The following is an 18,156-nucleotide window of genomic DNA, read 5'->3' on the forward strand; positions in this document are numbered from 1 at the left end:
GGAAAAGTTGTTGCAATGCGCATTCATTCACAATATGACTCCATATTTCAATTTTAACTAGACACGCCATTTTCTTACGAAAGTTATGTCGAGCGCGCAACTAAGTTCAAATTTATCTGGGCGGAGTTATGTGCGCAGTAATAATGTTGTTCTTGTGTAATGATGAATATGCGCTTGTGTATTTAGTTTGGAATGTGGCATACATTCAGTTACTTTGTTTCGTGTAGTATATTTTGTTAATATAATTAAGCATTAGGTAGAATTTTAAAAAATAACGTATAATAACAAAGTTACTGCATTTGTATGGGAAAATATGAACTCGTTTTGTCGGATAGATATACTTCACTCCCAAGGTCGTGCAGTATTCCAGCCGAAAACTCGTTCATATTTTCCCATACAAATGCAGTAACCTATAATTGCTGGCAGAATTAAAATTTTACCAAACACGTTTTCACACTTGTTTTTTTTTACGGGGGGGGGGGGGGGGCATTGGGGTGGTGAGATAAACTTTTTCAAAAAATGTGTAAACTGATAGAAAAGTCTCAGTGACGATTGGCGCCAACTTTCAAAATGATCATGATAGAAAGTGAAATGGATTCGCTGATTAAATTAAAAATATTGAACATTTGAACATTTTTGTGCAGAAACTAGATTCGTAACTATACCAACACCAACGTATTTTTAAACAATTTGGCAGTAATTAAACACCCCCCCCCCCCCCGCCCCATACGCATGGTTATATGGCTTGGGTATTATGTTTTGGGGGCTTTCGAGAGAACATGTGCAATTTATGTCTCATCGCTCCAAGCATAGTAACTCGTTCTAGTCTGCAAAATACCACATAATTCTTGTTTGTAATAGGAATTAAAAACGATATATAGAAATTGCATCCATTGAAATAAGAAAAAATTATATTGGTACTTTGTAGTATTTCTCAAGTATTTCCTTGATTAGGCCCCCTTTGATCATCGATGGAAACAGAACAAAGCGTGATAGTCAAGTCAGTCAAATCCTAGTCTCTTGCTTTCTTTGTGTGATAACTTTATAATTTGCATTATTGTCACCAGTAATGTAATTAAATAGAAAATGACACTCTGTATTAATATATACGTTGTGTTTATGTCAACATTATGCAGGTGTTGGACCTGTATTATGACTACAAAATGTAAAAATATGCAAAACTGTTATGTGATCAGTGATGTGTGGTTACGTTCAAGCAGGATGGGATATTATGGAAAAGTTTGCGGTAGTCACTGTCACTTTTCCATCAAAACAGGAACATAAAACGTTCGGGTCCAAAACAAGGGCCAAAAATATTGTTTCGGAAGACTTGAGCTTTACATCCGTATCGGCTTTACATTGTTTTTAATTCATATAGAGGGCAACTAAATATTTCAGAAGCAGTTGCAATTACCGTATTGTCAAGGAATACAAGTGTGTGTGTGTGTGTGCGTGCGTGCGTGCGTGCGTGCGTGTGTGTGTGTGTTATATTATCAATGATTGTATTTCTACGAAGCTGTATCACAGTAGTTAACGTAATATCAGTCACAAAAAAATACCACTAATTCTTCACAAAAGCATAAATAACAATGCATTTGGACAAAGTTTGACTGGTATTTGTATTGGAAACAATGCAATTAGGATCACCTAGAAAGTTTTAATTATCACATTTCCTATATAAAAAAGTACTTCTAATACAACACGTTAGAGACGACTACCTTATAACACACAACGTTAGAGATATGTACAAAATTTAATTTAATAAATGCTTACTATAATTGCTTTATTGGAAAAAATAGAATGAGGTGAGAAAAACAAATAAGAAGAGAGAACAATGTAGACTCTCATATATGCAATCAAAAGATTTAAGCATTGTTGCGATCGAACCGTTTCGTGGTTTTAATATATTTTACTGCTGTCAAATCTATAATTTCACTTCTCTCCTTGGTTAGTTTGGGACTTCCAATTGATAAAATAATAATAAATCTAAATTCAAATTGAGCCGGTTTAGTTCAACAGTAATCGGCGTATTTTATGAATATATCTGTGACATAAAAAGTAAATATTATCTTTGTTTCGGCGCCCTTTGCACATACGCAGACAATCCCCTGGTGGCGGGGTTAATGCACTGATAGTCTGATATATCTATCACGCGGCGGACAAAGTTCAAACCTATAAATGACTGAGGGCATGATCGTAAATAAAATACTAATGGTGACTGAAGACATGATCGTAAATAAAATATTAATGGCCAGAATAATATTAAGACAAAGTGTGTTGACTGGTTCATTTTTTTTATATAATTTTTTTTTTAAATGTTGAGCATGACAAATACAAGGTCACGTATATTTTATGCATATGGTGACGCATCCATCAATACAATATAAGGTCATTTTAGCTAAAAACACGAGTGAATCTACCAACCATCAGTCTTATCCTGCTGACGATTGCAAGAAAAGGTGAAAAAAAGTGTTCGCTCAGAGCAAACGGCTGGAAGTGCTTATTCGATTATTGGTACGTATGCATGGTGCTCATGTGCTTTTTAAAAGTCCAGAATACTAAATTCAAAAAGTGGTCACATTTCAGTTTTTGAAGTAAACCCCAGTAAATTGTTCTTTGATTTTCTTTGTCAGTAGCTTGTTCTTTTCAAAGTTATTAATAAATATCATCTGTATGCGCTGATTTAAAGAAAATAAAATGTATCACTTACCGTACATAGGTAGATGTAAATGGGGAAACCATCCCAAAATAACAGCAGAAAAAGCATATATATTTATTATAGAAAGAATATAACACCTTCTGATGTACATACGGGGAGATAATTCTCTTTATTAATAATAACACGAAAAAATGACACTTTATTTGATCAAATTTAAGTAATTTGGATTATTACATTTACTATATATCCATCATTTAAGTCAGCAATATGATTGCATTTACTACATATCCTTAATTTATGTACATGTGATTATAATAACTACATATCCAATATTTAAGTCAATAATATAATTATATGACTTAATATCCATAAATCAAGTCAATATGATTACATTAAGTACATATCCATAATTTAAGCCAATATGATTACATTAACTACATATCCATAATGTAAGTCTATATGATTACATTAACTACATATCCATAATTTAAGTCTATATGATTATATTAACTACATATCCATAATTTAAGTCTATATGATTACATTAACTACATATCCATAATTTAAGTCTATATGATTACATTAACTACATATCCATAACTTAAGTCTATATGATTACATTAGAAACATATCCATCAATTAAGTTAGTAATACTTTTACTTAATGTCTAAATTAATACCCAACGCTATAACGGGCATTTGTTTTCAATTGAGAATAAACTCACTATAAAATTTAAACTTGCAGTTTTCTTATTCCCCAGCCAAATACTTATGAATTTGTTTTGTCAAAATTAATGTCAAGGCCATAGAATATACTATTCATCTTCGATACACATTGTATTATTTAGACTCCTCCGAGCCATATATAATGAATGAACTATAATCAACATATACAGAGTGATAAGAACTTCTATATTGCCAATTGTAATGCCACACATTTTCTTATGATATCTAATCATCATTGTTAATATGTCTACACACTGTATCAAGACATAAGGATAAATTTTAAGCAATTGAGATTCATGGCCATTCACTACAAGGCAAATTTTAGGTCATTGTAGAGTATAGAGTCACCCATCTTTACACAGAACTACCAAAGCGTAAAAAGTTCAAAACCTATTAATAAATATGTAATTAATAGACTTTAAAACTTTATTTTAAAATAGCAGTCAAGTATTTGTTGGGGTATTTTTTGCATTGTACATACAATCATAAATAAGAACGATACCAGAGATGACGCTGGTTTGCTTTTCTATTAATAGGATAAGGGAGAATCGCATTTTATTTTACGGGCTATACAAGGTGAGGCTAATTTATAGGCTGTGTTTAAAGAGAAATAGGTCTCCAGTCTTAATAAATTGTTTGTATTCTCTTTTTCTCTTTTGCGTTTTTTAGTTTACCAATGTAACTGCTAAACTGAACAGATCCGACTAAAACTTGTTCACCCACCCCACCCCCAAAAACCTAGATAGCAAAAATTCACTTGTAAATCAAACAGAACCAGGACTTTTGTTATTACCCATATTCTGTAGACAAACAACACTGCATAGCACTCAATTTTCACTTCCAGTTCGTCTTTCTGATGGTCTAAATTGAGAACGACATTATATGGTGGAACAATCTTGGAGACAGGTTTGCATAAAATTATCTTGTCTCTAATAGAATATATTTCTGATCAGAATGTAGTTCATCTATTTTAAATTAAATAAATATTTACCATTTATACTTAAAAAATTCATATTAACATAATTACCAAAGTATTGGCATATGGTCTTCTTCGGTTACCGATTCCCGATGGATTTTAGCACAACATTTAAAGTTATTAATTCGAGTTTTTTCAATTTGTGTTGCTTTTCCAAAGTATATTTTCATTTTCATGATCGTCTAAGATTAATTATTCTATTTCTGATTACAGCAATTTTCTTTCTTTATTCTGATTTCACGTTTTCTTATATAAAAAAAAAAACAATCAATTCATCTTTACTTTAAACAAGAACTACACTTAAAGATTACAATGTATACCCTACAATTAATCAACCAATTACACACTACCTTTTAAAATAATGTATAATTCTAGTCCATCTGCATTGACAATATACACTGATTGCAGGAGCATAATGCGCCGGCAGATCAGAATCTATGCTATTTGACCTACTGATAACTCTTAGCAAAATGAATAGACCCAGATCAGCCAACGTATTATATGATGTTTAATGGGACCATACAATGTTAATTAACGTCCTGATGACGAAGATTATAACTATAATATGTTTATTTTCGTTTTTATCCTTTTTCATTGCTTTTAAATTGTGTTCAAAACTGTTGTTGAAAAATATAGCTACTCTTCTTGACTTACGTATAAAGCAGCTAAAGTATGCTAAAAATCTTACTTTATGCTAGTCATAATTTCATCTTTATGACCTAACAATCCTAGTTAAATAAAATAAAACTAAATCTCGTGCAATCAAATACAGAATTTAAATTTGTTTTTAAGTAATGTTTATACATCATATTTTTTAATATAACCCTAAATCCTGGCAATTAATTATGGCAAAAGTAATGCATGGAGAAAATATTAATACAAGTCATAAATTAATTAGAGCACTGTTTTTTTTTTTCTTCTCATACAATAGCTATCGGAGAATTTGGGAAAAGATGATAAATGCTAAAAGAGATAACCGTTTAAAGATTTTGTTTGAGAGAGAGAGAGAGAGGATAAGACATACAATTAATGAGAAAGTGTCTGCTCTTCGCTACCAATTTCCATAGCGGAAGTGAGAGTTAATGCGAATTTGTTAATTATAAATACGACAGATACAAATCTCAATTTTCCTTACATTATTCGTTTTAATTTATATTCAATGAACCCAGGCATGGGCAAGTGATGTTGACATTTTGGAAAGCTTATAAATGGCAATGATGTTGGTATATAGTTCGTAAAAATATCTCTAAACGTATCATCTATTCAGCGATAACGATGCAACCTTAGTAACATGTGACTCAACGACCACGTGACCATAACTTCTAACTTTCTAACTACCATATCTCTTTGCTGATATGCGACAGATATGTTAGTAATTCACATATGGAAAGAGGAGATATGGGCCAATCATACAGCTCTTGACAATTTACCCTGATTATCTTAACAATTTACCAGTTGACCTTGCCCTGTGACGCTCTGGATCCATCATCCCCAAGGATGCGCCATGTACACTGGTGACTCTGATTAGAAGTATAACGCCTATCTATAGACAGGTACTCCTCTTAAAGTAAGCTTATATCGAACAAGGTATAAACCTCAGTTACACTTTGGGCGGATAGATAAGACAAAACGGTCAACCAGCGTCTGTGATCAAAAAGTGAAACATGTTCCTGGTTAGAACAGCGCCAAAAAACAGCATTGGTCGCGTAGTCACAAAACAGTCAGAGCGAGTGAAGCACAGGCTTGGTCGCGTGGTCGCAAAACCGTACGAGCGAGTGAAGCACAGGGTTGATCTCGTAGTCACAAAACCGTACGAGCGAGTGAAGCACAGGGTTGATGTCGTAGTCACAAAACCGTTAGAGCAAGTGAAGCACAGTCTAAAGGCCTCCATATTACAAATCATGCTCAATACAGATGACATCGCTGAAAATTTATGATTACAATAAAATATTCTGCTATGCGCATGTGCGTTGAAGTGGAGTCTTAGTTGCCCAAAATAGTCACCAAGACAAATTACGTATCAATGTTGGCATCCCTCACTGCAGTGTTATAGCATGTACATGTACAAAGAGAATTTCATATTATATTCTCTGTTAACCGGCTTTTCAATTATTTCCATTGTTTTCATTTACTTTTGATATTTTATTTATTTTATTCAAACACCGTATATGCTGATACTTAATGTAATCCCTTATTTATTATTATTAAAATGTTTTTATCAATTAGCAGACAAAGTTTTGTATCACACATCTTTCCAACAGGCATATATCAATACTGATTTAATAACATCACAGAAAATGTGGAGTACCTTTTTCTTGCCTGGATGTTTGGGCGGGGTGAGGGATGAATTTAATTCAAACTGTTTGATTTAGTGAAAACATATTATTTTCCCTCCGTTGTACAAATGTATTTATTCAGAACTGCTATAAAACGCAGTTTATTTGACCATAACTGTTGTAAATATAACGGGGAGAAAGTTGGTAACGGCCTCTTTCTCGAGTGTGGTATTTCATCTTACATTGCGTGCTTCGTCGCAACATTCAATAAAAATAGTTAAAACGCTATTGTAAATAGTCTCAAAGTAAAAAAATAATTTAATATCATTGAACTTTCTAGCGTCTTCTGCGCACTCAGTATGTATTACGATTCGGGAGAAAAAAAAAACACAACCTAATGAAGTTCATTTGTGTACGTACAACACACTAGGTTCAAAACATTTTTGCAAAGGTTGAGAGTGATTTCAGGGTAACAACTATGCTAGTTCGGTGGGAACTGAGAGGATTTACGCAGAATGTGAAGTAGCTTTGAAACAAACCATGCAGAGAAAATCATCTTAACTTGAGTGGTTGCATATATTTTTATAAGTGGAATATTTAGCCAAAAATAAACGGAATCTCAGTAAGAATCTAGAGTTACGTCATATTACCGAGGCACCTGAAATCCTAGTGTTTATGAAGTTGTATTTTAGAATACAAATGTTGGAACATTTCAATCCTAAATTTTTAAAATCTTTTTTTTTTGGTTCATACTTTCTTTTAAACTCACTCATCACAATTTTGTTTTAATACTTTTTAATATTAAAAATGCATTACTCCCATCCAAGGACTGACAATTGCTAGTAGTGATATAATTTAGAGCTGTTTGTAAACTGTCACTCTGTCGCCTAGTAGAATTCGTCTACTCTTTAAAATCCACCCAGCATGCTTTCAAAGACATCCGTCATTTTTTAAACATATTGTATAAATATATGGCTAATAAGAACCTGTAGTAATGCGGTCACTTCTAAATACACATATACTTTTTAAACACTTGATATCACTATTTGAGACAGATATTTGTATACTTATTGATGTGACTTTTGAAAGGAAGTTACAGCCACTCATTTTAATTTCGTGTTCTAAGTACTAAGACGAAGAGAATGTTACATCATGGTTCAGTGTGTCACATATATAAAAGCCACGTGTTTTACAACATATTAATGACTTCTATTGATCGGTATTTTCGTAGAGTTATGGGTACTTTAGTTGAGCCATCAAAACAGTAGTTAATAATCCGATAATTATATAAACTATGGGACCAGTCAGCTCTTCCACACTGCTACCATGATCAAACTTAAGTGATGTAGAAATATAAATCATTCATATTTCACAGTAGCCATCAGTGATGTGTGTATGCTTTGTAGGTATTGTACTCCATTAAATGATGTGCACTCAATATAAATAATGTGCCTTTTTCCTGGAAAATATCACATTTCTTTCAAGACGTTTTGTGTCGCAAAAAAGTCATAATAAATTCTCTAAATCAAGTTTTAAGTTTGAGACAAACATAACAAGCAATCAGAAGATCGCAAAGAGCCATGTGACAGGAAACTGCGCGCTTTTTGACAATACCCATTACAAAATCATCGAAGAGCGCTGCTACTCGACTGATTTGTTGTGGGATTTCAGCAGAAAACTAAAGACTTCCGCAACTCCGCTGAATTTTTATAGAGTCAGTCAACGGAATTTTTTTTGAAATAAAGTATTATTAAATGTCAGCTAAGACCACGCGACATTTTCATGTGTGGCATACGTGTTAACGAACACAGTTTAATAGGTACATTTAATTTCATTTCATTTTAAAGGAATATAAGTAATAGAGTATTAGCGGGGTATAAGCGTCACTAAACGTTGTCAACACCTCTACAAATGTCATGGATTTATTTTTCTATCAAAGGTATGCATGGATAATTAAGCGGCACGCATACAGCTTTAAAGCCAAGACAACGATAAATATGACTGACGTGCATTATCGTGGCACCAACTCACCACTGTTTAAGAGTGGTTCAGATAGCTCTAGATTATGCAGTGACAAGTACTTGACATATTTTTATTGTAAGTGTCTAACGTGTATTAAGCAAAAAAGTTTTGCATATATCATGCATAAGATTGATGCAGACTGACAAGATGTCACTCATAGTTTGGAAAACGTTCAGGTGTTATAAATATTGCATCACTCATTGGCGTGTATGTTTGCTCCGTTTTGTCCCGAGGGGGGGGGGGGTGTGGTTGTTGGTACATGTTTTATGTTCTATTCATAAACTTGTTTTGGAAGAGGCGATGTGGCGTCGAGTCAAAGCTAATCGATGCAAAGTAATCAACAAAGTGCAGTGTACATCTAATTGCATGCGTGCGCGTGCACATCGAAACCACAGAATTCTCAACATGCCCAACAAAAGGTATGAGCCTTCATAATGACATGATGACGTCACAATATTTTAAAGGTCTTGGTAAATTGAGCTCAGTAATTCCAAAAATGAGTACATTTTTACAAGTCTTTATTTGTCATGCTTTCAAATAGTAGTACTTTAGCATAGTAGAATTGAAGCTATAAGTTTCAGCAACAATAACTCTTGTCCAGAAATTAGTACATTTAATTCAGCCACCCAAGTGTCACGTGACAGTGCGTAATACGTTTTCACATAGCAATATGAAATGCGGTAAAATTACTGAGATTATTGTCTCGTCTTTCTCGGAAAAAATGCGAGACATATCAATGTTGATGTCGATATCATTGTTTTTAGCGGCGACAACTAAGTCTTCGAGGTTCCAGGGATTGGTGAAACTTGCTTTACTTAATATTGTGGAATGGGAAATACAACAAAGATAACCCTACCACCCCACCATCAACTCTTACCGCCCCACCCCCATCCCCAATATTTGCAAAGAAGGCAATGTTCACCCTCTCATTTGTACATATTTAAATAGAATTCATTCACATTTGCTTAGAAGCCTGATGTAGTACTCACTTTTTGAACAAAATGATCTGGTACTCTATGCAGGTGTACAATCCGTAATTTTTTTATTGTACACCCAGCCTAGAACGTTAACGTCCGTGCGTCGGCGTTTCCTCGGTGCACCGAATCAGACTTTTACAAACTCTAATTTGCTTTGCATTCCGTTTACACTATATAGCTAAAGATGTTTGGAAAACGTGAAAAACATGGACAAGTAGTAAAAACAAAACTACATTTGTGTGTTGTTTTTAATCGGGCAAAGAAACTCGTTTGATATGGCGTATGAATACATCTCCGCCGAATTGTAACAAATATATGTGTTGTTCTGCGTATAAATGTCAAACGTTAGATAAGAACACAGCTGATATTGTAAAACTGAGACCCATCTATCTTAGGCCGATGAATCAGACCCTCTCCCATGACGATATTGATTGGCGGTTTAGAGGATGATATCACCTGTTCATTAAAACATGCAAAATCTGCAGCCAGTATTGTCAGCACACATCGGTGTACATTATAAACACTTACCGGTACTAACTGCGGCTGTGGAGATAAAGTTGGCTGAAGGTTTCTTTTGGTGGCATGTGCAAATCCTGTGTTTGCTGACTTGTAAACCACGTGGAATAGCACAACCCTCTGTCCTGTGTCAGTTTTGAATTTCGCGCTAGATATGGCTGTTACCAATTACCGGTATGCGTCTAAAGTGTACGCAGGTTTGTTCCGGAAAGATCTGCATGCAGCCAAATACCACAGTTTAATGAACAGGTGACATCAAAAACCCACATATTGTCCATCAGTATCAATACAGATTGGGGGGGGGGGGGAATTATCGGACTAAATCTATCCGGAAAAGAGCTGGATAAACTTCCAATCACACGAGGCATCAAATAAAATGTAACGCATAGAGGGTGATATTATTTATTATAATGTCAGTAATTATTTCTATCATGCACAGCCTTCACTTCCTTTTCACTCAGATACCGCATAAAGGAAAGAAACATTTCATATACATTTAGAATCCAAAACAGACACAAAAAACTGACGAACCTAATGACAAAGACAGGAACAAAGAAGATCCGATTAACTGATGGGTAAATAATATCCAATAAGACAATACAAGTTATGGCAACAAAAATAAATTAAAAGACACCAATTTAGCCATCTACCTAGACTTTGTCAGGTGCTTGATTTCACAAAATTCAAACGATACATATTCGAATTGCTAACTTACTGCACAAATAATCAGATAACGACACAAAAGTTGGAAAACGGCACTGTGACAATAAAGAAAAGAATTAGAAACTGCATATGATAACATATGGTGAATTTACCTGAAATTAAAATTTAAGTTCATCAGTGCTGTGTTTAACTCACAGTGCGTTGGTTTCTTTATTGTTATATTATTATTATTATTATTATTATTATTATTATTATTATTATTATTGTTGTTGTTGTTGTTGTTCTTATTATTATTATTATTATTACGGCTTGCCACAAAATTCCATTCAAATGAAAAATAATTTCATATCTTTGTTTCTCATGTGGCTATTATATCCGAGATGTAATAGTAAAGAGTGAAACAGTATACAGCTACAGATGACGCTCTGTAAAATACAGTCTCCTCGTAATTACTAATCATGATAACTACTAGCTCATGTCATGAAGAACTCGTATGTAGTAATATAACATACGTCAAACTTGTGCCATGTTTACAAATAATATATCGATCTCTATGTAGCTTTTGCTTCTTTTTTTGGGGGGGGGGGGAGGAGGGTGCCTTTATTTAGAACACACTATTATGGATAGTCGTGTGTGTGTGTGTGTGTGTGTTGTGTGTTGAGGCCTGAGTAAGGCCTTTGTAGTAGGTCGAAAGGGAAAGAAACATCTTAATTTTATTTTCCCATTTTCGTCTTCCGATTTTTAAAGCAGTGGAAACGTTTTGTGATATTTGCAAACTGTCGTAACATTTTCACATCGCTATATACCTTGTAACGCAAACAGTTGAATTACATCAATGAAACGACTGTTATGCGAAAATCTAATAATGATGAAATGTCTGAACCCCGTGCATGACACAACGAAATGGCCGAAATTTTAACATAACTTTCACACATGGATAAAATGATAAGCAATAGAACCATTGAGATTTACTTCCCTTGGAAAAACGAAGCCATATATCTTGTGTTCAACCTTCCTAGTGGTTTGTATTGACAGTGATAATAATGTAATACACATTCACGTACAAGGGCATTAAAATATGTGCTATTTTGCCTAAATAACTGACCAGACATTTAGGATAATTGTGCAAACTCACTGGAAGAATTCATATTCACTGTATGGAATAATGGCCCAAAAGAAAAGAATGACTTCAAGAGAAGTAACCGTGTTAAGTTACTCTATCTTTATCTTTAAAACAACTTTTGTTTAATGAATCGGTGGTTTTTTATAAATATAATTGCTAAATGTTTAACAGTTATCGTTGGCTACATTTATTTTCTTTGTTTTAAGCTTTATATTTGTTGAAGTCAGATTTTGATATTGTTTCAGAGTTTCTGTCGTATACATGCCTGAATTCACACACATATATACATACATACATACATAGAGAGAGGCGGACCATTCCAACAGAATTTTATATATAACTTAGATACCATATAATTGATGGTCCGAAAAAGTGTGTGCCCAAAGCCCAGATGCTACCAGAAATGTTTGATCTGGACTTCCTCATGGCAAATCCACGCAGCCCTTTGGCTTCTACATGACATCGAAGCTTCTTTTATTTATTTGTTGTTTGCGGGGTGTGTGATGAGGACTGGGTTGGTCAAAATAGAAACTACTTCACCTAGACAGTAAGAACTGGTATATCAATTAAAAGAAAAGAAGCAGCCTAAAAGAAAACAATTATTTTATAAAAGTTACTTCTCAAATCACTTAATGAACATTGGGCTACCAGGTTTATTTCCTAGTATTTCCACTGGACTCACTGTGCCACCATCAATTTTTAAAATTGTCGGACTGTCATCATATTTTAATTTCCTGGGATCTTAATGGTACAAAAATGTTTCTCTTTTTTCTGCATTCCTTTTGTGTTGGTTATTGCGGGGTCATTCACCATTTCACTCTTTAAAATTATGAGTTCGTCAGAGTTTGGACTTTCGCATAATTTCTCTATATTTACAGACAGATCATGATGCCCAAACGCCTTTTCTTTTCCGCCATCTGTGTGCTGCTCCTCATCTTTAGCGTGAGCGGACAGAGAACCTGTCGACGCCATCCTGTCTGGGGATGTGAAGGCTACTGCGGAGATCCAAGACGTTTAGGATGTGATTTACTACCAAGCGGCCAATGTGGCTGTCGATACATCTTTTACATCCCATGCATTGATGGACCGCCTCCCTATGAAGGGTATCCGTGCTACAAGTGATTGGTTTGATTTATTATGAAGAGAAGAACAGGCAAAACGGACTTTGCGAACATTGAATTCGTATAAAGAGAATGCCTTTATGACGCTTTCCCACTTATATGTATCACACATAATCAATAAAGTTACTATTGCTCACATGCGTTTTATTTGTTAACGTACCCGATTAGTTCATTTAAGGAAAACTATATGCGACCTTTAATGGTCAAATTATGGAAAAGCAATGAATATTTACCTTCAATTATGCAATATTACACTTAATTACATTTTTTTTATTTCGGAAGCCAAAGGATTCATATGTTTTAGTAATGTTTTGCACGAATCGTAGTTATAGAGACACGCTCTCAAATCAGCTTCCTCGAAGTGGTTTTGTAAGCAATTTTGTCCTTTACAAGAGTAACAACAACAAAATGTACACATTCCGAGCAGCACTTGCAGCCACATCTAGCCTACATAATTTACTGAAGTGAGGTGTGAGTGAAGTTGCTGAGTTTGTTTATCAGTGTGTAGAAACAATATTTCTGAATTTGGCAGTCGTGGTTTTGTAATTATGTATGTGTGCATTTTCCCACTCCCTGCGTTATTGAAAAATCGAGTTCAAAGATCCATGACATCAAAAGGAACAAACCTTGGGTCCAACTGACCTGCGTGGCTACTTTATCGTCATCGTCATCATGAGTCTTGATTTTATATTTATATATAGCTTGTGGCTTGCTCTTCAAACGGTGGAGACTACAAGCGAAGATTAAGTTACGGTATGCTACTGCTCGTAATCTCCCGTTTGCTGAAGAATGTTCCCTGAATACCCTTTGGCAATGTACGCGACACTGTGTCGGAATGCAGATACATCAGTCCACAAATAAAACTCAAGGTCTAAGAAGCCATTTTGTTGCCGACCCTGCTGCGTGCAAGCAAAACCTGGACGATGTTCAGAAGGCATGCCAAAAAGCCGAACCATTTTCACATGGTCTGTCCGAGGAAACTGAAGTTCTCACATGGGCAGACGTTTCAAGCATCTACACTCTGCTGATGAAACCACATATGAGAGTGACAGGCCACGTTATCAGGATCTAAGAAGATCGACTATAAAATAAATTTATAGCATATAAACTTAATGTATTCCCCTAATACACCCAGACACAATAACTAATTGATGGAGAACATAGTCTGACTTTGCCTCATACAATTAACCCAGACACAATAACTAATTGATCGAGAACATAGTCTGACCTTGCCTCATACAATTAACCCTTGCAGTGTGAAATATTAATCATAGTCTTGACTAAGTGCAGACACTTGTACACAAGCGGTCGACAATAAAAAGCAATATGGTCCCTATCACTGTTCCAGTGCTAATTCTTAGGTTAAGAAAATTCACATCTTAGTTATACAAATTAATTAAACAAAATTAACTTCTTGTCATAGCTTCTATTTTGCTAACTAATATTTCAGCAGCATAAACATCTATAGACTTTCTTATAATCAATTTCGAGCATATGATTCGTATGACATGTAAACAATCAAATAATCAAATTAAAATAATTATCTCAAGGCTTCTTTCAAGAAAATAATGGAGGAAATTCTTAAAATACATAAGTCATATAAAATTCAAGACAAAAAAATTTTAAAGAAAATTATCTTAAGACTCATACCAAGAAAAATTGCATGAAATTAAGACAAATAAACATAAACAATTATCTTCAGACTTGTATCAAAGAAACATTGTAAGACACTATTAATTGATCTCGTTTCCTCTTTTAAAGACTCGTCTATCAAAATTTCCAATACACGTCCATTGGAACTTTTATGAAAGAATATTCGCTATTCTTCTCAGAACAACGCCTTCCACAGGAAAATTTAGATTGACCCCGGGAAGAACCACCGACATACGAGAAACTACTGGCAAGCTTTCTCACGTGCCCACACTGGCCGAATCCTAAAACTCGAACACACGCAGGCAGGGGTGAGATGGCAGTGATCGGTAACGGAGAGCGCTTTAGACCACTCGGCCAATCGGGGTCCCATGTATGTATGTATCTATGCATGTATATAGCTCCCTACACACCCACATATCTGAATAAGCCTTTTTAGTATTCAGTTAAAATGTAACAAGTTTTATTAAGATATCATGCACTTAAACAGTTATAGATTTTGGACAAATAATCGAAGATATCATGGTGCAATGCGACGTCATGGTCAAAATATTTAAGCAGGATATGACAAATACTAAAATAAGATTGTGAAGTAACTATCCCAGGAATGAAATTAACAGATAAGAGACCTTTTCAAAAAGTTCTACACCACACACGTTTTACGATTAGCACTGAGCCAGCACGTCTTTCATTGTCGGGATTAGAAAAAAACGCGGGTCTGGATTCTCTTTTATATACGCTCTTGTCAAGAATTGCAACATAAAATTACATTTTTATATGTGCGCTTAAAACGTAATGACCAACATAGAGAGATAGAGAGAGAGAGAGAGAGAGAGAGAGAGAGTACAGAATAACAGATTGATAAAATATAGATTGATAAATGGGCGACAGAAAATAGGATGTAAACTATTAGTTTTAGATTTATCGCATTGTTTATATTTTCTTTTCTTTTTTTTTTTTTTTTCTTTTTTTTTTTCTTCGTTTTATAGGGTTGGGGCAAAAGGCATTGCATCATCCCGGATTTAAGTTGTGTAATTAAGGTTTGATCAAATTTATCCAAACCAAAACTAATTTTATTTCTTCTCGGGTCTTATGACTACATCTCACTAAAGCCCCGCCTACTCCGCCATGGTATACTGCATAGCGATGTACACCTATTGTAAAGGTGCTTTTGAATAAACTTAATATTGAATAAAGTTACTGGTGAATCTCAGTAGCATCTTATCTTGGAAATGACCAGCCTTTCATGCACATGGCTCAATAAATAAATTTACACTTATATTAGTCTCTAGCTTGTCAATTGTTTTGTTACCTATATATGGCTTAATTCACATGTTCCGCTAAAATATTTATGAACCTAAGATCCATATGCGTAGATACCTTGTGCAACACACACACACACACACACACACATTCATACATACATATATATATATATATATATATATATATATATATATATATATATATATATATATATATATATATATATATATATATATATATATATATATATATATATATATATATATATATCTTCGGTTGTCCATCGCGTCCGATGATGACGCTAGCTGTGCTGCACACGGTGACTACGCATATGACTCTTGAGCCCAAGTCTGAAAACACAGGATGTTATAGGCTGGTCATGGGAAGTCTGTAGACTTGATTGTCTGGGATTCTGCGAGGTGCCGTTTTTCTCTCATGGGTGGGAGTAGTTCGCGGTGGTCATTCCCCACCGCTTCAACAGCCTTGTGAAGAAGGTGCGCCATGTAGACATTTCCTTAGTCGCGGCTTGTTGCTTGCTGGCTAGATTCCGTACCATTTCAGGTTACAATTAAGGCTGTCTTTGTACATTTTCTTTGGGGCGCCCTCGTTTTTGCTTTCATTGCTTGAGCCCACCATAGAAGAGCTGTCTTGGTATTCTGGGCATCTCCATCCGAATGATGTGGCCAGTGCCTCAACGCTAGGAACACATGCCCTTTCTATAACTTCTAAGTTGGACACCCTGTCTTGCCATCTGATGTGCATGATTAACCGTATAAGCGCATGTGGAATTGCTGAAGTTGTTTCATATGCCTGCAGTATACAGTATAGGTTTCACAGCCATAGAAGAGGGTGGTGAGGATGACTACTTCATAGACCTTGCTCTCGGTGGGCATCCTAATGTATTTTTGCTGCAGGACTCTGTCACAAAGTCTTCATAGTTCTTGGCTTGCTTTCCAGATCCTGGCTGTAATTTCATTGTCCAGCGACCCATCTGAAAGCATTGTGCTTCCCAATATCTCCACGTTTTTCAACTGTCTCCCCTTGATCTTGATGATGGGTTTGTATAAGGAGATGGCTGAAGGAGTACCCTTGTTTTACTCAGGTTTATTTTCAGACCAAACAGCCTGAATGCCCCAGAAAACTTATTCACAATGGTCTGTAGATGGTGTTTCTTGTGTGACATAAATGCACAATCATCGGCAAGCATACATATATACATTAAACATAGCATCGCTTTTAAAGCGTTGGTATAAAGAAATTTAATATATCAAGACTACTGTGATATCAAATTGTGATCAGCCCATGACGTATTAATACACGTATATAAATATTGTTTCAACATTATGTTATATTTCAACAGTAGGTTATCGCTTCTATATTCTCTAAATCTGTGACGAATATAACGATAAAAATATTAATAATCCCCATCTTCTAATGAATGAAATATCGAAATCCTCTCTGCCCCAACCCCACCCCCAATGCATACGGGAGAAAATACCATTAGGTAAGTGGAATGAGACCAAAAAAGAAAACTGAACTTGCACCAAGTAACCTAAAAGAACCTCGGACTTCATAACGGTTAGGTGTACACGTTTTTGCTTGTGTCGTGCGACGATGTCTCGGGACCAATGATAATGAACGATATAAAAATGTAGCAAAAGAAAGGGGAAAGTTAGAAGTGAGCTTAAAAATCAATTGTATTATTATTGGTAGCAACGTTTATTAAACAATTGTATGATTGATAGCAACGTTAATTAAACAATTGTATGATTTTTAGCAACGTTAATTAAATAATAATAATGACTTAGATAAATTGCATTAAAATGTTTGCATTACCCTCTTCCTGGTTTCTCGTTTCACTTTGTTTACATTTCCAACTCGTTTCAATAGTTTATCAGGCATGTGAAAGCCAACGCGTATAGTTCAGTTAGTTCATCTCAATGTGTTTGTAGTGCTCTACTTTCTTCATTTAATCCATCTTTCTTGTTTAAATCACAAGTGTATCTTATATTTATTTAATCAAAATGAATGAAAACTGCATGTTTAGCGAAATAAAAGAAGCAGCTTATTAATGTACAAAGAAGATTGCGATTATTTTCCAATAATTAAGAACTACATTTTGTAGCGGACACAATTGACACGGCTATGCAGAGTTCATTCATTCCGTAAATACATGTTCCTT

At 34.7% G+C, this 18,156-nt stretch overlaps 1 long non-coding RNA gene across 1 annotated transcript; it reads left to right on the forward strand.

Moving 5' to 3' along the window:
* The first annotated feature begins 2,405 nt into the window (after positions 1 to 2,405).
* Positions 2,406 to 13,194, forward strand: LOC149771716 (uncharacterized). Its single transcript, XR_016418166.1, has 3 exons — positions 2,406 to 2,514; positions 4,229 to 4,290; positions 12,816 to 13,194. It is a non-coding gene; the product is annotated as an uncharacterized LOC149771716 (long non-coding RNA).
* Positions 13,195 to 18,156: the final 4,962 nt, after the last annotated feature.

This window comes from Sinohyriopsis cumingii, unplaced genomic scaffold (assembly GCF_028554795.1).
Source record: "Sinohyriopsis cumingii isolate HCF-2022 unplaced genomic scaffold, ASM2855479v2 utg001710l, whole genome shotgun sequence".
NCBI classification, from domain to species: domain Eukaryota; kingdom Metazoa; phylum Mollusca; class Bivalvia; order Unionida; family Unionidae; genus Sinohyriopsis; species Sinohyriopsis cumingii.